This window comes from Carassius carassius, chromosome 5, assembly GCF_963082965.1.
Source record: "Carassius carassius chromosome 5, fCarCar2.1, whole genome shotgun sequence".
In the NCBI taxonomy this organism is placed as follows: Eukaryota; Metazoa; Chordata; class Actinopteri; order Cypriniformes; family Cyprinidae; genus Carassius; species Carassius carassius.
Window position 1 is genome coordinate 32,859,190 of NC_081759.1, and position 21,938 is coordinate 32,881,127.

The following is a 21,938-nucleotide window of genomic DNA, read 5'->3' on the forward strand; positions in this document are numbered from 1 at the left end:
TAGAAAAAAGTAAATATTACTCAGCAAAAGCACTTTTTCCATCTTTTATTTTTTGTTTTAACCGCATGCCAAGTGCTATTTTATTAAAAGTCATGTTGTCAGATACTGGACTAAAAGGCCTGTTAGCAGAAGCGTAGGTATGATTTTGCATTTGGGTGAGTCTCCAGACAAATGGGTGGGCGTCTAGACAAATATAAAATAATTAAAACCGCCAATTGTAATAAAAAGGGGTTTTCCCCCTTTTTTATTTGCATGAATGTAGAAAACAGTCTGATGCACCATGCAAAAATAAACAGGCCCATTCTCTCATCTGTGTATGCTGTTTTTGTATTAATATGATACTCTAGATCGCTGATTGGCTTCCTCATTTTCTGAACATTGAAAAATCACAATGTTCTCTAACTTGTTTATGAAGCAAAAGACAAGCAGTTTGTAACACTGGATGAAGCAATCAATCAAATGCTAGCCAGGTGGGCATGGCTAGTAAAATATCTCAGCCCGTAATGTAAACAGGGTATGATATTGATTTATTCTGGAGGGCAGGGCTCATGAGTTACCAATTATTTGGCAGTCAATTACATCTGATTGTTTTTCTGCGCATTACTAAATAATTCCAAAAAGTCCCCTTGTTAAGTTTCCTAATTCCCATACCCTGCTTAGCACAAATCAAACGAAAAGATGGCAGCGGTTACAAGTATCTTTTTTAGATGATTAATTGTATGTCCTCAGCTTCCTTGCTTGTGTCTCTTTTTGAGTGTTTCAGCTTGTGCTTAAGCTAAATCTTTCTCGCCTCCTGTTTAGAATAAAACATTGAAATGTGTTTCCCATCTTTAAAGCCTCTTTCATCGAAATCTCTCCACCTGTTATGGAAAATTATGACATAACTTACAAAAATATTATGCTCTTCTCAAGCAACTTTAACTTCTTGTACCATTGAGCTGTTAAAGTTAGGGGTTTTATTTTGTTGCAGAGAATGGTTTTAAATTGGGATGGTGTGGGCCTGCTATATGCGCTTGTCTGTTAGCATTTTGGGGTAAGATTTTGCTTAGGGGGAAGCTATAAAACTGAAGGCTTTTAATGGTTACAGTCAAGGGTGGGACGGCCTGAAAAAGGTCACTTGGGTTTAAATCTGTTTCGCTGCAGATGCTGTGAGAGAAAGGTTCTTTAAGGTTATACAGCAGGGTGGGGTCTTGTTCTTAATTTGATTTGTTCTCTCTCAGCTTTTGAAGGAGATTCTTGTATTTAAGCTAAATTGTATCCTTTAGTTAATCGGTTTAACGTAAAAACACAACGTCTGTCAGAATAGCCTGCTTAAAATCAATTTCACCTTCTGAAATGGATCCAGTGTCAGTTCATGTGTTAGTTTATACAACACACATGTAATGTTAACATCATTTTAAAACTCACTCTCAGGTGAAAATAATGTTAACATTGGACCTACTTGCACACTGCTGGATTGCTGGATTGAGGAAAACAACTTGAACCTGAAAAAATCAGGAAATTCCTTACTTCACCTCCAGACCACATCATCAACATAGATCTGCCAAGGCCTTGCCATTTGAGCAAATATTGGCTTGGAGCAGGTGCAGTGGTTATGGGGTGATGATTCCTATTTTTTTTATTTTTTTCATACAAAAGAAAACCAAAAAAAGTCACCTAGTTTTAATTTTGATACTTTCACTGGGATTTTATGCATGTACAAAAAAATTCATAATCAGATTCATAAAATGATTAGAATCATATTCATATTTAATTCATAAAAGAATTCATAATCAGATATGGTTGATTAGAAAGTAAGTAGTAAAGTATACAGACAGTAGTTAAGTAAAAAAAAAATTAAGAAACAGAACATGGTTTAGAACTTAGTTAAAGGTCCCATTTTTCGTGCTTTTTTGAAGCTTTGTGTTTACAGTGTGCAATATAATATGTGTTCATGTTTCGCGTGGAAAAAATCCCAGTATTTTTCACACAATTCACCTATCTGTATACCGCTGTTTTCACTGTCATAAAAATGGGCTGATGACTTCCTTGTTCTATAAAGTCCCTCCTTCAGAAATACGTAACGAGTTCTGATTGTGCCAGTGGTTCCTGTGTTGTGATTCGACAGCAGCTGAGTGCGCGCTGCCCTCCTGGAAATGCCATTGGGCTAGTTTTGAGAAGCAAGTGGGCAGGAGCATGTGCTGGAGATGTGCTTATAATCACAGGAGTGTTTTTACTGACGAGATGCGCATGAAAATCGCATTAGATTTTTTTGCACAGCCCTAATATCTAGTTAACAAAGCTAAACAGCATTGCCCTTTGTGTAATAAGTTACAGAAACTGTTAAATGCACCAACTTAAATAATAAAATACACTTACCGGTTGTGGTCCATAAACAACGCCTTCTCCAGACAAAGAGGGAACTGCTCCATCTTTCAGGAATAATCTTTGTGCGAATCCGGCATTAAACTGATTCAGATTGAGAAAGCTGTCCTGAAATAACAGCGTTTCGACAACATGGCGACAAACACAAACTCAGCTCTTCCTCTTCTCCGTTGGAGCGCAACAAGACCACGCCCCCTTTTTTGTGTATTCCTGTGGGCGGAGGTTAGTCAAAAAACTGTTTTAGTGACGTCATTACTGCAGGAACTAGAGGGATGTAGTCCAAACGGGTCGTTTTTTGTTGGCGAATTCTGTTAAATAAAATATCTCGCTTGGCATTGAACTTTGAGCTTTAGAATTTTACAGATATTATTTATACTCTAACAACAACATTACACACTAACTAAAGTTTAAAACATGGGATCATGAAGAACGGGACCTTTAAGATTCAGTCAGGTTCTCTTATACTATAATATTTTATTACTGTTTGGAATGAATTTCATTCTGGCTGCCTTAGCTGAGACTCTTTGATGTGTCAGTGGTTTTCTTCAATATGAAAAACTAATGTCTTGTTGCACTGGCCCAAGCTATGGAGACAAAGTTGACTCACAAGGATCTGTTTGTCATTTGTTTATTTGATTCTGCTCAGGGTTTACCTCACCATAAGAGCTGATGTGAGAGTGCAGTTCAGCTCGAGAGAAACGAATCCCTCGCACCACAGCCTCTCGTGTGACGAGGCATGAGTTAATTGATGTTGTTTGCATTTGCTTTTTAGTTGATCTTGCTTAAGCCACACTATTCTCTCCAAGAGTAGTCAAGTGGCTTATTTGCATGTATGTCTGGAACGAATGAACCTTTGAGCCAAGAAACTCTGTATAAATACTGATGAGACGCAGTGAGTTCATTGACTGAGACCTCCCTGATTGTCTATGTCAGCATCCCTGCACTTAATTAATGGCTGTACATATCCTGCTTCTCTGTCTTTTATTTAATCTTAAAATGGTTTACGACTTTTAATTTTCATAAACAAAACCCAAATTAAATATGAAATCAGTCCCTTTTCTAGCAAGACTTATTAAAATGAGACTTACCTCTCTCTGTTTATTAAAACAGCTGAATTAGGTAATTTGTTTAGAGTCACAGTGCAGTTGAGGCATAACATTTCTAGATTTGTTTGATCATGGACTTATTACTGAAAATACAGTCTGGTTTCTTTAACCCAAAGAACACTGTGAGAAAATAAATGAGGAGTCTTGTATCTCCCTGAAGCGGTTCATTTTACAATAATGACTGGCCGACTGTACATTATCTGTACATTAATTGGAGCTGAAATTATTTTTCAATTTTAGCTCTATATTTTCTTATAGATTCCTTTACAATGTACAAAAAATGCTGAAGATGCTGAAACATTATTGCAGTAATATTAATGCAGAAGTCCTCTGAAGTCATTTTCATTGCAAGCTGTGTTTGTATGTGAATGTGAGTCTTTAAAATACAATAGACATGAAAGCAGCATCAGTTGCAGTAATCCGAACGAATGGAGTGATTTACAGCACTGCCATGTCCAATAGCTGACCGCTGAATGTGATTACTGACCAATCAGATTTGAGCATTCCAGAGAATGGCCTTTATAGCACGTTTTGCGGACTGTTACTTTCTCCATAACAACTTGAGTGTTAATCCGCAATTTTTTTGTACATTTTCTTCAGTGTTTGCACCTTTCATTGGAACGCTGACATTCTTTTTTGTCTGTTTTAGTGTTATGTTAACATTTTAGCGCTTTTGCACTTTTATCACTCAACATCCAATCAGGGCAAAAATCATTATCTTTATTCGTGCAGCCCCCAGGCCCAGATTTATTAAGTCTAGCTGGTTGTTTGTTCACCATAAAACTGCATAACTCAGAGAATCACATTGAAATATTTCACTTAATTTCCATCTGAGAGAAATTAAGAAAGCAGGAATCCCCCTAACTGTGTCAGGTTGTAATGAACCTCACTCCTGCCGAGAGCTCTGCTTTAAGGGCTTTATAGCACAGGGGTATGACTTCATCCCTCTCTCTTTCATTTCCCTGTATGCTTCTCTTAAGATGTTTTGCATTGCAAGGCATCGAGCCAGTCTTCAAGGTCTAGCAGGCAAATTGACATGGCCAGAGCCCAACTGCTTTTAAACCACATGCTAAAGAAAGCCATGAGGCAAAACCCAGTGCCAAAATGAACATGCAGATGACAGTATAGTATCAGTTCACATTTCTTTCAGAGAGTCAGTAAACTGAAAAGTAAACAAATGTTAATCTAGTTCAAGCATAGAAACAGCAGGATTTTATTGATATGTTTGGATGACTTCAGCATATTTCTGTTCTGATTTGTGGTCAGATCTCTCTTGAGGTGGGATAGTATGAATGTTTAGGTCTATTTCTTAGAGAAATGTTGTCATCTCCTGGCTCCTCACATGTAGCAGGTGATAGCCAACAGGAATCAAGTCTCATTTTACACTTTTCATTATTTACCCGCTTCCCAGATCTTTATGAACCTTTATCTTTAATCTGATCCTTGGTTCCTGGCTGGTTCCTGTTTTTGTTCTCTCTGTTTTGTCACATTTATCTCTATTCTAAGACGGCAATGGCCAATGATATGTCAAAATTGTATCCATGCTTTCCTGACATAAAAAGTTTGGTCACAATCATATTTAACATTTTCAAGGGGTTTATTCAAACTTTAGTGTTTTTAAAGAGATTCAACAAAGTTATTTTACTCTAGAACTTGAAATGCTCAGGACCTCTCAAAACAAATTCAGTACTCTTAAACCATTTGAAGAATATTCTGATGAAAAATCTATAATTTTTTGTTAAAAATCACTTGATAAGTTTTAAAAGCTCTAATACCTAGATGTTCTGGCAACTCTTTTAAATAAACAGGATACCTTTTGGCTGATTCTGAGAAGTCCATTTTATTTGTATGGTGCTTTTCACAATACTCATTTTCAAAGCAGTTTTACAGAAAATGGTTCCCTACCTCCAGGACAGCAAACCAAAGTATGGAAAAAGTGATAATCATGTGAAGGGAAGTTAGGAAAAAAGTTTTCAGGCATCACATACCCTTTCGTTTGTCTGTTTTTTTTTTTTTTCTTTTGCCATTCATAGCATTCTGAACACATTTAAAAGATGTTGCGCTTGATAAAAATCCACATGCAGTCACTAAATCTGACTGAATTCAGACAATATAAGCATTCATAGCTACAGTTTAAAGGGTTACTCCACCCCAAAATGAACATTTTGTCATTAATCACTTACCCACGTCGTTCCAAACCTGTAAAAGCTTTGTTCGTCTTTGGAACACAATTTAAGGTATTTTGGATGAAAACCGGGTGGCTTTAGACTGTCCCATTGACTGCTTAGTAAATTACACTGTCAAGGTCCAGAAAAGTGTGAAAGACATTGTCAGAATAGTCCATCTGCCATCAGTGGTTCAAACGTAACATTATGAAGTGACGAGAACACTTTTTGTTTGTTGTGACGAGTGGGGCAGGGCCGAGGGATGTGGGAACACGAGCGAGGCCGGTGGAGTAATTGGGAAATCAGTGACACCTGCAAACCACCACCGGTCTCGAGTCCCACATAGGAGATGGAACGATATAAAACTGGAGCGACGACAGTGAAGGACGAGAGAGGAACAGGCCTGGACTTTATTTTAGGTTTTGGTTTTATTTTGTGCGCATCAGTCGTCCGTGAGGGGCTGGTGCGCTGTTTTGTGTTTATTTTGGAATTATTAAAGTTTCATTTTGATTGTCCGCCGGTTCCCGCCTCCTTCTTCCCGATGATTAGGAAGTTTAATGCATTACATTTGTATAGCTGTGACACAAGGATATGTTTTCTATGTGTATTTACACTTTGATTTAACTGAAAACAGCGCATCCGTGCAGCGCGGTTGTTACATATTCATGTATTTGTGATTTGTTGTTTTAAGTTTTGATCTGTTTTTCCTCTAGAGGGCGAGTGTGTTCTGTCTTTGTTTTATTAGGGACTGATTGCCGGCACCTGTGGATGCTGTATGTTTGGCATAAGAAGTCCGAGCAGCCAGATCTGTGCGGCGGGCAGGGTGTTCGGCGGCGGTTCTGTGTGCTCTCCTGTTGTGTCTAAACCCAGTTCATTTTCCTATTGTTATGTCCTTATTATTGTCGTAATAAATCCCCTATGGTACGAGCTGTGTTGTCCATGTCCTCTCTTGTGTTATAGCTGTGGTCGTAACATAATTGGGCGCTCGTCCGAAACGATTAGGTTTTTGTTTTGTTTTTCCATGTGTGGAGGAAAATGTGTGACGTATTTGGCCCGTCCTGGAAAGTGTTTGGTGTAACTGCTGTGGTCCCACGTGAGTATTTGCCCTGTATTTTGTAGTCGTCGGGTAGGTTGGACCTGCCACTTTGTTATTTTGCCTTTTTTATTTTTAGTGGTTATTCGGAGTGGGGGTACTTTTTAGTTCACGTGTGGCTGATCTTGTTAATGGGATCGGTGCGCAGGTGGACATGAGTTTAGCGTTTAAAGTCGCCCTGAGCCCCTAACGCCACTGAAGATTAGATGGTAAAAATAAAACTGTTACAGGGTAAATGCATTTTTTCTGTGGGATCGCTGTTAGTTGCAATTAGTGTCAGCCGCGTTTGTTTAGTTGCTTAAATGATCGTTAATTAGTGAGAGCAAGTTGTTTGTATACGTGCATGTACGTTTGACATTTATTCGTTTATTCGAGTGCGGATAAAAGTTTGAAATGGCTTCGGTGGATACTTTTCATGAATCTCCATCTGAGGAACTGCTTTCTTTGTATACAAAGGAACAGTTGTTGCAGATAGCAGAGTTTTATAAAATAGAAATAACCTCTAAGGACAGGAATTTAAAGGAAACTTTGCGGGGCATACTGAAAAGTAATCTTGTTAAATTGGGTATTCTAGAAAGGCCCTTAGCAGAGGAAACGGCTGGTCCTTCTATGGGAGATCATGCCATTCGTTTGAGAGAATTAGCTTTGAAAGAAAAAGAGTTGGAGTTTGAAAATGCAAAATTAGACTTACGAGAACGTGAATTGGATCATGAGTTTGCCTTAAAACGAATGGAATTAGAAATGGCCACTAAGAAGGGTGCTGCTGTCTCTGAATTTGATGTGGGACGAAATCGGAGGATGGTTCCTCCTTTTTGCGAAAGGGATGTTAGAAAAATACTTTAGTCATTTTGAGAGAGTTGCGATTACTCTAAAGTGGCCTGCAGATTTTTGGTGTTTATTACTGCAATGCTTGATCACTGGTGAGGCGCAAGAAGCTTACTCTGCCTTGACCATAGACGAAGCAGCCGATTATGAAACCGTGAAATCTGCAATTCTAAAAGCCTATGAATTAGTTCCGGAGGCGTATAGACAGCGTTTCAGACATTATGTAAAACTCTCTGATCAGACTTATGTGGAGTTTGCGCACGAGAAAGAGATATTATTTGACAGATGGTGCGCGTCTAAAAAAGCTGAAAGCAGAGAACAGTTGTGACAACTGATGTTGGTGGAAGATTTTAAAAATGGCTTACCTGCTGTTCTTTCTACATATTTAAATGAACAGAAAGCTGAGACACTTCACAACGCTGCTATGTTAGCTGATGACTTTGTGCTTACGCATAAGGTAGCATTTAAGGAGAAGTCATGGGACCGATTTCCTGTTTCTTCATCAGTCTTAAGTGATAAAAAATCATCTGGCAATAAAACAGTCGTTCCTTTTGGTGACAGGGCTTGTTTTTATTGTAAAGCTTCTGGACATTTAATTGCAAACTGTCCCATTCTTAAACAGAAGTCCAGCCCAAAGTCTGTTGGTTTGATTTCAGGTGATTTTTACCGATATTTCCGTCTGACTCCATGACTCAGTCCGAGAAGGCTGGATATGGGCCATTCCAGAATAGGGGAACTGTGTCCGTGTCTAGTTCTGATGAGAGTGTGCCGGTAAGCATCCTTCGCGATACTGGGGCTGCTTTGTCATTCATTTTGGAGGGAGTATTACCATTGTCTGAGAAGACTGCTACAGGTACTTTCGCTCTCGTTCGAGGTTTCGAAATGGGAGTTTTAGAAGTTCCATTACACCGTGTTCACTTGAACTCCGAATTGGTGTCTGGGAATGTGATTGTAGGTGTTCGTTCGTCTTTGCCCATTCCTGACGTAACTTTCATCCTGGGAAACGATTTAGCTGGAGGCAGTGTGTGGAGTTGTTTAAATGTCCCACCTGAAGTGGTAATGTCACCTCTCGTTGTTACTACTGATGAGTGTGCTTTAAAGCACCCTGATGTGTTTTCAGCATGTGCGGTTACACGCTCTATGGTTAAACCTGATGTCTCAGATGAGGTTGAGTTAAGTAGTACGTGGTTTGAAAATCCTGAGTTAACAAAGTTGTCTTCTGTTGCTCCACAGGGGAATTAAATCTACATCCTCTGAGTGCTGAAAAGGGTTTTGAACATCTTGGTGATTTGTCTCTGTCTTCTGATAGACTAATTGCCACTCAAAGGTTAGATCCTACGCTTGCGTCATTATTTGAATTGGTTCATACAGGGCAGACATTTGGGAATGCACACCAGGGTTACTTTCTCAGGGATGGGATATTGATGAGAAAGTGGGTGCCTTCTAACTCGTCTGATATCTGGAATGTTGTTGATCAAATTGTGATTCCGGTTGATTATCGAGACATGATCTTAAGTGTAGCTCATGATGGTACGGCTGGTCATTTGGGTGTAAGAAAAACATACCATCGAGTTTTACGTAACATTTACTGGCCCGGTTTGAAGAAAGATGTGTCCCGCTATTGTCACACTTGCCATACTTGTCAAATGGTTGGGAAGCCTAATCAAACTATTCCTCCTGTTCTGTTGTTTCCAGTTCCTGTGGTGACTGAACCCTTTGAACACATAATCATCGATTGTGTTGGGCCTCTTCCTCGTTCGAAGTCTGGTTGTAAGTACTTGCTGACTATAATGTGTGCGACTACACGTTTTCCTGAGGCGGTACCTTTACGTACAATAACGGCGAGAACTATTTCTAAAGCACTCGTTAAGTTCTTCACACTGTTTGGTTTACCGAAAGAACTCCAGAGCGATCAAGGTACTAATTTTACATCTCGTATGTTTTCGCAAGTGCTTAAACGTCTCCACATTAAACATAATTTCTCATCTGCTTATCATCCTGAAAGTCAGGGCGCATTAGTAAGGTTTCACCAGACCTTGAAATCTATGCTTCGCTCTTACTGTTTCGAGTTAGGACGAGATTGGGAGGAGCGAATTCCATGGCTTCTTTTTGCTTCACGCGAGGTAGTGCAGGAATCACTCGGGTTTAGTCCCGCTGATTTGGTCTTTGGCCATACTCCGCGTGGACCGTTAACAGTCCTGAAAGAAAGTTGGCTATCCGATCAAAAAGGTAAATCTCTTCCCGAGTATGTTACTGATTTTCGTACCCGTCTTCATAGAGTCCGTGAGTTGGCTAAACAAAATCTTGAAAAAGCACAAGGTAAAATGAAGGTCTGGTATGATAAGAAAGCCAGAGAACGAAGTTTCAGACCAGGTGACAAAGTGCTGGTTTTGTTACCTGTGCTGGGAGGGTCGCTGCAAGCGCGATATAGTGGTCCTTATGTTGTGGAAAAGAAACTTTCCGACCGTAATTATGTTATTCATCTCCCAGATCGCCGTAAAAGTTCCAAAGTTTTTCATATTAACATGATCAAGATCTATCATGAGAGGGAGTCCAGTATTGAGAAGTCTCTGAAATGTGTTCCCAGTATTAATCCAGGACCAACTGACATGACTGCTGCTGTATGTTTGGCTGTACAGGAACCGTTGTATGAAGAGGTGGGACCTTCTAGGTGTGTAGTTGAGGGTCGGTTGAAAAATTCTGAAGCGTTACTAACCTTGTGTAGTCAACTGTCACATTTATCTGCTGTGCAACAAACTGACATTTTGGAATTGGTAAAGAACTTCTCGAAGTTGTTTAGTGACATTCCTACACAAACATCTGTTATAGAGCACGATATAGATGTGGGGCTTAACACTCGACCTATAAAGCAACATCCATATCGTGTTAATCCAAATAAAAGAACTCTTTTGAATAAAGAAGTTCAGTATATGCTAGAGAATCAAATCGCAGAGCCTAGTATTAGTCCCTGGAGTTCACCCTGTTTGCTGGTGGGGAAGTCTGATGGTAGGTATCGATTCTGCACTGACTATTGGAGAGTAAATGCTGTAACTAAGGCTGATTGTTATCCATTGCCGAGAGTAGATGACTGCGTAGATCGTGTAGGTTCAGCTAAATACGTCTCAAAACTGGACTTGTTAAAAGGATACTGGCAGGTACCTTTATCGGTACGTGCTAAGGAGATTTCAGCGTTCGTAACTCCTGATGCGTTCCTTAATTATAGGGTAATGGCTTTTGGAATGCGAAATGCTCCTAGCACGTTCCAGAGACTCGTGAACACTGTTCTGGCCGGCGTATCGGGTTGTGAAGCCTACTTGGACGACCTCGTTTTATACAGTTCTTCTTGGGATGAGCATTTAAACTTGCTTAGGGAGGTTTTTTCCCACTTGGCAGATGCAAAGCTGACTGTCAATTTAAGTTAGTGTGAATTCGGTAAAGCTAACCTAATTTATTTAGGTAAAGTGATTGGTGGGGGAAAGGTTTGTCCAGTTGCGGCAAAGGTTACTGCCATTTGTGAGTTTCCACCACCTGTCGATCGAAAACAGCTGCGACGTTTTCTAGGGATGGTCGGTTATTATCGAGCGTTCTGTAAAAACTTTGCAACTGTGGTTTCACCCCTTACCGATTTGCTAAGTCCTAAGCCGTTATTTCACTGGTCAGATTCGTGTCAGAGTGCTTTTGAGAATGTTAAGTCCTTGTTGATTTCAGCGCCTATTTTGATGGCACCGGATCATTTAAGACCTTTTAGCCTCGCAGTTGATGCGAGTGACGTGGGTGCGGGAGCTGTTCTCCAGCAGAGGGGTTCTGATGAGGTAGAACACCCTGTCTGTTACTTTTCAAAGAAGTTTGTTGCTGCTCAAAGGAATTATTCTACTATTGAGAAGGAGGCTTTAGCTTTAGTCCTCGCCATCTGTCATTTTGAGGTTTATTTGACTGGCTCTCATCCTATTGTTGTGTATTGTGATCACAATCCGCTTCAATTTTTGAATTCAATGCGCAACACTAATCAGCGTCTTATGCGTTGGAGTTTGACGTTACAACCATATGACCTCAATATCAAACACGTTCGAGGTAAGGATAATGTGGTGGCTGATGCCCTGTCCCGGGTCGGTTAGGGGCATGAACAAGAGAGGTAATGAAAAGGTGAAGGTTCACTTTTGTGGGGGGTGAAGGTGTTACATATTCATGTATTTGTGATTTGTTGTTTTAAGTTTTGATCTGTTTTTCCTCTAGAGGGCGAGTGTGTTCTGTCTTTGTTTTATTAGGGACTGATTGCCGGCACCTGTGGATGCTGTATGTTTGGCATAAGAAGTCCGAGCAGCCAGATCTGTGCGGCGGGCAGGGTGTTCGGCGGCGGTTCTGTGTGCTCTCCTGTTGTGTCTAAACCCAGTTCATTTTCCTATTGTTATGTCCTTATTATTGTCGTAATAAATCCCCTATGGTACGAGCTGTGTTGTCCATGTCCTCTCTTGTGTTATGGCTGCGGTCGTAACAGCGGTTGACACAGAAGAGTGTATGCTGCTTGCGTTCATCTCATATTCTCCAAAATGGCGCTTAAGTGATGCAGAGAGACACGGAGGAGACAAATTATTGAATAAACTTATTTTAGTTTTCTTCGTGTACAAAAAGTATTCTTGTCTCGTCATAACGTTACGGTTGAACCAGTGATGGCAGATGGACTATTCTGATGTTTTCTTAATTTTCTGGACCTTGACAGTGTAATTTACTTGGCAGTCAATGGGAAGGTCACAAGCCTCCTGGTTCTCTTACGAGAGCTCTCTCGTACTGCGTCTTAGCTAAGACGCTACGGGAAAAGTCTCTTTTCACGAAATACTGAAGCAAAAAATTATCCTTAATTTTGTATTTTTGTAAAGCGCAATTGCAGCAGTACACAGCCATAGGCGAGACGGCTCGTTCGCTCATTGGCTTGTTCTGCGGCAACTGCACAGCCTATCGAGCGCGGGCTGATGCAACATCAGACCAATAAGGGCGCTTCGCGCCCTTCTTGCCACTTCCCGCCGAAACGGGTGTGGCCCAACCTTTCAAAAGGAGCTCGAAAAGGCTGACTCACCTGATTTTTCATCTCTTCAGCGAAGCTCACGCATCGCTGGATCACGGAGGAAGCAAGCGCCGTCTGAGAAAGCACATCAGCAGGACGAGCCATTCTGAAGCTGCTGGCATCGCCGCCTTCCATTGCCGTTCCTGCTGCGCTATCCGGCGCCTATATCCTTTCAATCCTGTTATATACAAGCTGTTCTTTATGTGTGTGTGTGTGTTCGTCCTGCGACACACACTCGTAAAAGAGCTCGCGTCTTTTTTAAGATGCCTTCCTGCGGCTCGTCAGAGCCCCACTCAGCGAGGGAGACCGGTACGTCATCTGTGTCTCCTGCCTGGGTGAAGATCATGCAGCGCTCGCTCGCTGACGGCGGATGCCCCCACTGCGAGCTGTTGCCATGGTGACTCTGAGGACTCGCCTGGCCTTTTTCTCTGAGCCTGCATTCTCCGCTGCGCTGAGGCGCCGTAAAAGCATCGCTTCCAGCGGATTCCGGAACCGTCTTCAGCTCAACCGAGCTCGCCGGTTCGCCCTGCTTCACCGGCCCCCCCTGCATCGCTTCCCGGTGGGCAGCGCCCGCTGTTTGCCGGCGCGTCGTCCGAGGAAGTCGATCTCAGGGCCGCGTCGGGGGAAGAGGACACGCGCTCTCTGCTAGCTTCGGGCAGTGAGGGCTGGGCGAGCTCCGAGGATCTCGCGCCTTCTGCTCAGAAGCCCAGCAGACGAGCTGACATCGAGAAGGAGCCAGGGCGAATGCTCGTGTTGGCCGCGATGAGTCTCGGCCGCGAGTGGTTTGCACCAGCGCCCCCCCCCCCCCTCTCGTTCCCGGCTGGATGGTATTTCCCTTTCGGATGAGCGTACTTCTCAAAGCCCGCCTCATTTCTTCCTGAGCTTCACGAAGAGGTGGCGAAGGCTTGGAACGCTCCATATTCAGCACGAACTCGTTCGTCTGTCTCACTAGCATTCTCCACACTGATGATGCTAAAAACAGGAACTACCACTCACTTCCGCCGGTGGAACAGGCGATAGCGACGCACCTTTGTCCGCCCTCTGCTGGACGGCGGCAAAAGCGGTGTTGCCATCTAAAGCCTCCTGTGTGACGCTGCGTCGGCACTACTAACGATGGCTGCTTCATCGAAGCGCAGGTGTACGAGTTCCGCTGTGGCCGAGCTCTCACCCAAGTGCGCCGCTGTTTCAGTTCCAGGAATTGTGACTGTCTCAGCGTTTTCTGCAATGCGCAAGCCTGCACAGTTGCCCGCTTGCCTGCACACAAAAGTCGTTATCACAACAGCTTCAGCAACGCAGCTCGAGACCCCCGTTCTCGCTCTACTGGCCGTCGCCCCGCGCCGCGGGGACCGCGGCAGAGGATTACGGTGAGGCCGGGAGCCCCGAAGCCATCCTGGGAAAGCCATCTACGCATGCTGCATGACGCTGCGTCGGCAATACACACGATGGCTGCTTCATCGAAGCGCCGGTGTACGAGTTCCGCTGCGGCCGGGCTGTCACCTAAGCGCGCCGCTGTTTCAGTTTCCAGAGATTGTGACTGTTTCAGCGTTGTTTGCAATGCGCAAGCCTGTACGGTTGCCCGCTTGCCTGCACACGAAAACCGTTATCACGGCTACCCAGATATTTCCCGAAAAAGGTGTAATTTCTGGTGTCCCGGCCACGGCCGATGGTGCTATAAATGTAGTGACGATGCCCACTGCTCAGTGCCCATCTCCGCATATAAGCACAGCCCTTCACACAGGGCTCGCGCCTATAAAAGCGACTCAAGTCGATCACGCGCACTACATAGTAGACGTGCCCACTCCTCAGTGCCCACAATCACTATGTCACACGCGTCATGTGGTTTCTGTAAAAACGAAACCCGTGCACGTTCGTCCGGCCACGGCCGATGGTGCTATAAATGTAGTGACGATGCCCACTCCTCAGTGCCCATCTCCACATGTAAGCACAGCCCTGCACACAGGGCCTGCGCCCATAATGTCGACTCAAGTCGGTCGCGCACACTGCATAGTAAACGTGCCCACCCCTCAGTGCCCACAATTACTATGTCACACACGTCATGTGGTTTCTGTAAAAACGAAACCCGTGCATGCTCGTCCGGCCACGGCCGATGGTGCTATAAATGCAGTGACGATGCCCACTACCCAGTGCCCATCTCCACATGTAAGCACAGCCCTGCACACAGGGCTAGCGCACATAAGATCGACACAGATCGGTCGAGCGCGCCGCATAGTAAACGTGCCCACTTCCCAGTGCCCACATACACTATGTCACATACGGCGCGGGGCTTCTGTAAAAACGAGGCCCGTGCACGTACATTCTGCACAGGCAGACAGCGAGTTGAAAGTGGTAAAAGTGCACACATGCAGCCCACGGTTACTCGCAGATATATCGAGTCCCACGGGACCCGCTCAGCCTCCCTCCAGTCGGTTAAGCGCCGGAACGGGGTCGAGGAAGAGCGATCTGCCCGCTGTGATCAGCGCGCTCCCCGCCTCAGATGCGCAGCACACTCGAGCGCCGCCGTTGCCCAGTCAACAGAGCGCGTTTCGCATCCAGCCCTTAGCCATTCATGCAGATGCATGGTCAGTGCTTCCAGGGGTTTCGGATTGGGTGCTAGGCATTATAAAGAGAGGCTACTCGCTACAGTTTTCTCGACGCCCACCGTGCTTTTCAGCGCGCGTCGAAACTACGGTCAAAACAGAAGTAGCACACATACTTCGGGCCGAAATATCAAAACTGTTGAGCAAAGGGGCTGTAGAGCCTGTGTCTCAAAGCGAGGGGGGGCTGTACAGCAGATACTTTCTGGTGCCCAAGAGAGACGGGGGTCTCCGGCCCATACTGGATCTAAGACAGCTGAACAGGCATTGATGAAACACAGTTTCAAAATGTTCACGACCAGGAAGCTCCTCGCGCAGATTCGCAGAGGGGACTGGTTCATGTCAATAGATCTGAAGGACGCGTATTTTCAAATACAGATAGCGTCAAACCACAGGCGATATTTGAGATTCGCCTTCGAGGGCCAGGCATACCAGTTTGCAGTCCTGCCATTCGGCTTGTCCGTAGCTCCTCGTACGCTTACGAGGTGCATGGATGCAGCGCTCGCTCCTCTTAGACTCAGAGGCACACGAGTGCTGAATTATTTGGACGACTGGCTGGTTCTGGCCCGATCATGAGTGGAGCTCATGGACCACAGAGCCGTTTTACTCGATCACCTCGAGAAGCTCGGCCTCAGTGTCAATTGGGTGAAGAGTTCGCTGAACCCCAGTCAGACGATCCTGTTTCTGGGTATAGTTCTGAACTCGTGTTCCATGACGGCGCGGCTGTCACCACAGCGCGCGATGGGCATTCAGCGTGCAGCGAGTTCTTTCCGCTGTGGCGCGACTGTGTCGCTCAAACACTGTCAAAAGATGCTGGGTTTCATGGCCTCAGCATCTCCGGTTCTGCGGCTGGGCCTGCTCCGCATGCGCCCCCTGCAGTTCTGGCTGAAGGCTCGGGTGCCGCGCAGAGCGTGGGCGTCTGGCCGGCTGCATTTCAAGGTCGATCAGAGCTGTGTTGCGGCTTTAGCACCTTGGACAGCGAACGGCTGGTACCGATCAGGTGTAAGCCTGGGGACTTCCCCGAGTGTGAAAATGGTGTCGACGGACGCCTCCACTTCGGGATGGGGAGCGCTGCTCGAAGGCAGACCGTCCTTTGGCCTATGGTCAGAACGGGAAAAGCTCCATCATATCCACTGCCTGGAAATGCTGGCAGTGGAGAACGCGCTGACGCGCTTTTGTCCCCATATCAAGGATCACCACGTCATAGTCCGTTCGGACAACATGTCCGTGGTGTCCTACATAAATCGCCAGGTCGGTCTCGGGTCCCGAAACCTGTGCAGGCTGACGGAACGCCTCCTGATTTGGGCTCAGCACAACGTGCGCTCGCTGAGAGCAGTGCATGTGCCTGGACTGCAGAATCTGGGTCCAGACAGGCTGTCCAGAGGCAATGTTCCTACGGGCGAATGGTCTCTACACCCGCAAACAGTCCGGCTGTTGTGGGAGAGATTTGGCATGGCGGAGGTGGACCTCTTTGCGTCCCACGAAAACGCTCACTGCCCCGCGTTCTTTTCCAAGAACGAAAGCGCGCTGTCACGGAGATGGCCGTGCTGCCCGCTTTATGCGTTCCCTCCCGTCTCCCTCCTTCCGCAGGTGATAGAACGGGTGAGAGAAACGAGATGTTCAATACTGCTTGTAGCACCTCTTTGGAAGAACCAACCATGGTTCCCAGATTTGATGCAGTTAGCAGATGTCGCCCCGTGGCCGGTACCGTTGAGGAGAGACCTCCTCTCGCAGGCCAGGGGCTCGATTTGGCACCCTCAACCGGAGTTGTGGTCCCTCTATGTATGGGCACTCAATGGTTACCCGCTGATCTTGCAGTGGGAGTGCTAAATACCATCACTCAGGCTAGAGCTCCGTCGACACGACGTCTGTATGCCTCGAAGTGGTCGGTGTTCTCCAGCTGGTGCACAGCTCGAGGTTATTCACCCCTTAGTTGTGAGGTGACGGAGGTCCTCTCCTTCCTTCAGGAGCTGTTGGATAAGGGCAGAGCCCCATCCACGCTCAAAGTTTATGTGGCTGCCATCGCGGCGTTTTCTGAAACGGCGTCCGGTCAGTCAATAGGAAGGAATGATTTAGTCATCCGGTTCCTCAGAGGAGCTAGGAGGCTGAATCCTCCCAGACCTCCGTCAGTCCCTATGTGGGACCTCGCGGCGGTTTTGGAGGCCTTGAAAGGTCCCCTTTTCAAGCCTATCCAATCGATTAGCCTTCAGCATCTGTCGTTCAAGACAGTATTCTTGTTGGCTCTCGCTTCTGTGAAGCGTGTGGGTGATTTGCACGCGCTCTCGGTGAGCCAGTCGTGCTTGGAGTTTGGGCCCAATGACTCAAGAGTCATACTCAAACCTAGGCACGGTTATGTGCCGAAATCCCTCAACACACCGTTTCGGGCTCAGGTTATTGCCCTGTCTGCCCTGCCGGTGTCAGGGGAGGATGGAGACTCGAGTCTTCTTTGCCCTGTCAGGGTTTTAAGAGCTTATGTGTCTCGCTCTGCTGCCTTTCGGCAGACGGAGCAGCTATTTGTCTCGTTCGGTGGGCGTTCCAAGGGAATGGCTGTTTCGAGACAGACTCTATCCAGATGGATAGTTGACGCCATAGCGTTAGCTTACGCTTCCAGGGGCCTTCAGTGCCCGTTGGGCGTCAAAGCACACTCTACAAGAGGCATCGCCTCGTCGTGGGCATGGTCTACTGGGATCTCCTTGCAGGATATATGTATGGCGGCAGGTTGGGCCTCGCCGTCTACATTTATCAGGTTCTATAACCTGGAGGTTCCCGCCTTGCAAGCAAGGCTGCTGTCGGTATAGGCGAATCAGGGCCCTGAGGGGAATTCTGAGTTCACGAGCGCTATGCGCTGCCGACTGTTATATGGGCAGTATTGCGTAAGACCCGCATTGCCACATTGGTCAGGCCTTGCCTCGGCTGTGTGACGTCATATTGCCGCATCTACGGATGCTGCTAGATATGGGACGGAGGGCTTTTTCCCTTTTCTGTCCTGGACTCTCTGTGAGTCCCTCAGGTGACTGTGCACTGTAAATCCTGGGCGTTGCTTCAGGTTTATTGGTGTGTGATCCCTGCGCGCACGGCGTTTTACATTGGGTTCCCGTAGCGTCTTAGCTAAGACGCAGTACGAGAGAGCTCTCGTAAGAGAACGTACTCGGTTACTAAACGTAACCTCGGTTCTCTCTAGAAGAGCGAACGAGTACTGCGTTCTCTGCCGTGCGCACGATTCACTCTGGTTCGCTTCGGCGATGAAATAAATCAGGTGAGTCAGCCTTTTCGAGCTCCTTTTAAAGGTTGGGCCACACCCGTTTCGGCGGGAAGTGGCAAGAAGGGCGCGAAGCGCCCTTATTGGTCTGATGTTGCATCAGCCCGCGCTCGATAGGCTGTGCAGTTGCCGCAGAACAAGCCAATGAGCGAACGAGCCGTCTCGCCTATGGCTGTGTACTGCTGCAAATGCGCTTTACAAAAATACAAAATTAAGGATAATTTTTTGCTTCAGTATTTCGTGAAAAGAGACTTTTCCCGTAGCGTCTTAGCTAAGACGCAGTACTCGTTCGCTCTTCTAGAGAGAACCGAGGTTACGTTTAGTAACCGAGTACGTTTTTCATCCAAAAAAATCTTAAATTGATGAACAAAGCATTTAAGGGGTTTTGGAACGACATGGTGGTTAGTGTTTAATGACAAAATTTTCATTTGGGGTGAATGATCCCTTTAAGATTTGGGCTTATTATAGTTTCCTTATTAGATATAATTTTCCATAAAACAAAACATTACCTACAGTGTGTATGTAGTATTTGCCTGTAGGGGGACTCTTATTTTGAAGTGCTTTTATGTTTCCTCTGTCTAGTCTTCCTGTTTCTTGTGTTTCATGTTCCCTGTTGTAATTATTAGCACCTGTGTCTTGTTTAACCTAATTAGCATGTTATATATTGTCTTGTGTTGGCTCCAATTCTTTATTCAGTGTAAACTTTTTTGATGGTTTCCATATTGAGGTCTGTTTTCAGGTCTTTCTCTTTTTTTCTCATTTCCCTTGCTCTTGGGAGTTTTTTTTATACTTAACTTTTCCCCAAAGTACCTCATATGGCTAAAACGTGCATTAAAAACCAAAGTATGTCATCCCTCCAATTTTACTCTGATGCCAGTGTATATCATAGATCTGATGTTCAATGGCAGCCCTTCTGCAATGTCATCAGACCCACAAACAAAACTTGAAGTTCTATTTTTTTCTGTCCACTTAATTGAGAGTTATGCAATAATTTTCTAACTGCAGGGAAAAGACAATACAACTACTGGAGTAATGATAGCTGGTAGTTAGGCAAGTTTTATTGTTGATAAAAGCATATAGTTTGTGCAGTGAATATGGTGCAAACATTTACTGTAGCAAGCAGCTGCAGTGACTCTACATGACATGAAATGGGTCCCTACACTTCAATACTCTCACCTCATGCAACACTATGACTCACCATATGGGACCTGTTTGAGAAAACATTTTGCATTTAGCTAGTTGTAACTGGACAAAATTTGATTTCAGAGCTTTATAAACAAAATGTTTTTGGACACAATGACAGAAGACTTTTGTTACAGGTATTTTGCAAAATAACGAGAAATTCTGCTTTGCTTATCTTCTTTGACCATCACAACCTTTCAGAAATAGCCGAAGACTCCAGTCTTCCATGAACAAAATACTTCCATAACCATAAACAAGAGCACTTCCTATTAATTACACTTTCTTTAGCACCTCCTTTCTGTCTGCTTCTTTATGGTCTACTCTTTTATGGAAACTTTGTATTGTGCTTCTGCTAATATTATTAGCTCCTGTACTTTGAATAAAAGCATTTGTGAACTGATCAAGTCATTAATTTAATCAGGCTGATTTGTTGATGTACATATATCCTCACCAATTAATTTTACTTGTGGTTTTTATCATGGCTGTTATTAGGAAAACACCAGTTACTCTAGTAGGAATATGAATTTATTTTCCATAACTTCCACAGACAACTTTCCTCAACAATTTTTCTGCTCGTCTGTTCATGCAACATGTGGGTGAATATGAGATCCCCAAAGAATGGTTTATGGACAAAGGTTTATGGATCAGTGGTTTCAGACAGGATATTAAGACAGCGCTGTACTATAAAGGCTATATTTACTTTTCTTGTCTGTTAATGATACGTAACATCAGGGAGCAAAAGAGGGTGGTTATGGTGGAATATTGACAAACAATGAAAAACTACACCCTTCCTCACAAGTTGTAAAAAAACAAAAACTGGTGTTAAAAGATGAGCAGAGCATTCAAGGAGATACCAGCATTTTTCAAGAGATGACTTCAAACAGTGTTTCATATCAGGATCCAACAAAGGTAAAAGGTGGTCATACTTAGAGCAGGAAAGAAGAGGCTAAATCCTCGTTCATTGTTCTTTAGTCTTGTTTTATAGTCCATGCTTGTCCTTATGTAGGTCAGTTGAAATCAGACTGTTTTGGCCCCTGACAGAACAATGCTTTCTGCTTGATGTAATAGCACAAGTCTGTCTCTCACTACCCACAATGCATAGCCATGACATCACTCTCCATGTTATATACTCATCCGATCGAGGTCAAACTGCCTTAAAAGGCCCTAGACGGCATGTGCAGCTGTTACATTCAACAGCTTGAAATATTACCTGTTTTTTCCATCTTTGTCGCAGGAATTTGAAAATTATTATTATATTATTATTTTTTTATTCCTGCATGCAGACATTCTTATTGTCGAGCTAGGTATTAATACAAAAAACAACAGCAAAAATAACAAGGGCTACAAAATATTTCTACATGTTTTATTTGGTATAAATACCTTGAAGCATAAAAAAAAAATCATGTATAACAAGACATAATAGGTATTTACATGACTTGTTTGTGCACAGCCAGATGGATGTATACATGGTATACAAGCCCATGCAGGACATTGAAATCTTTTGCTGTACAAAAGCGCAAAAGAAAAATATGCATTAAAGTAATACAGAAACCATCTTTTAGATGGACGATATGGTCACTCTGAAGAACCTTGATCATCAATGTAACATGTTTAGCGTATTACAGGGATTTTCACGTACTGTGTACAAAGAACGACTTGCCACTAAAGCACAGGGCATGACACTGTACAACCTTGTGCCACCAGCCACCAGTTCTTAAAATTCATTGTAATAGTAATAACTTAATTAAAATGGCAACTGTACCAGACAGGGCATGATTATAGCAGCTGCACCTCTGGCTCAGTGGTAGGTAGAGGAGAGGAGATAAACAGCATTACAACAAATTAAAAAAAGGGTTCTGGTTGAAAGCTGGATGAGGAGGGAATGTGTTTGGCAGTACAGAACATGGCTGAAAGCAGGAAATATGCTGGCCAGAAGAGAAAAAAAGTTAGGTCTGCTAAGCTAAATAACAGTGGTTTTAAGGAGATGAATGGACATGCAAAAAGAGTTTAGGGACAGAAGGCTAACATGCTAACACACACGAACTGATAAAACACAGGCCTCGTGTGCATAAGGATTTCTTCTTGCTGTTTGTGTTGTACTGGCGAAGACTTTCCATGATCTGTACTTTGTCAAAATGGCCCCTCTGAGTTACTGCATGTCATATTTCAGTGGTAAAGGTGGATCACTGCATTGCACGAAAGGCCATGTGGTAACCAAGTAGTTAGAAGACTTCCAGTTACAGATGACTTCATTTATTTGCATGACGTGAAGCTTTGGGAACCGGCTTCCT